This window comes from Penaeus monodon, chromosome 29 (genome assembly GCF_015228065.2).
Source record: "Penaeus monodon isolate SGIC_2016 chromosome 29, NSTDA_Pmon_1, whole genome shotgun sequence".
Taxonomy (NCBI): Eukaryota; Metazoa; Arthropoda; class Malacostraca; order Decapoda; family Penaeidae; genus Penaeus; species Penaeus monodon.
The window spans coordinates 22,218,988-22,219,295 of record NC_051414.1 but is presented as its reverse complement, the minus strand read 5'-3'; the positions used below and the strand labels follow the sequence as shown (position 1 = coordinate 22,219,295).

At 33.4% G+C, this 308-nt stretch overlaps 1 protein-coding gene across 5 annotated transcripts in view; it reads left to right on the top strand.

Moving 5' to 3' along the window:
* The window catches only part of LOC119592021 (carbohydrate sulfotransferase 1-like), a 107,787-nt gene that overhangs the window by 93,077 nt on the left and 14,402 nt on the right, over nucleotides 1-308 (top strand). The window lies entirely within an intron of this gene.

Below are 308 nucleotides of genomic sequence, written 5' to 3'. Positions count from 1 at the left end.
GCTAATTTTAACTGAAGTGCAGACGTTATGGTTACTAAATCAGTTCTTAATCCGCAGTCTAGGCTCCATCAACACACGCTCATGGTTTGCGGTAATGTTGGTAACAAAGGTAATGAGGTTGTCGAACGGGATATAAACAAAACGTATGAGCCGGAACTGGTTTGTTTTATACAAGAGTTTGTATGTATGAAAACGCGAGTATGCAAGTGTTTATCGTAATTCTGACAAATAAATAATATCGTTCTGTTCTTTTCAGATATAATTAATTAAATTTTCGAAGTTTTAAGCAAAAAAAAAGTACATAAAAA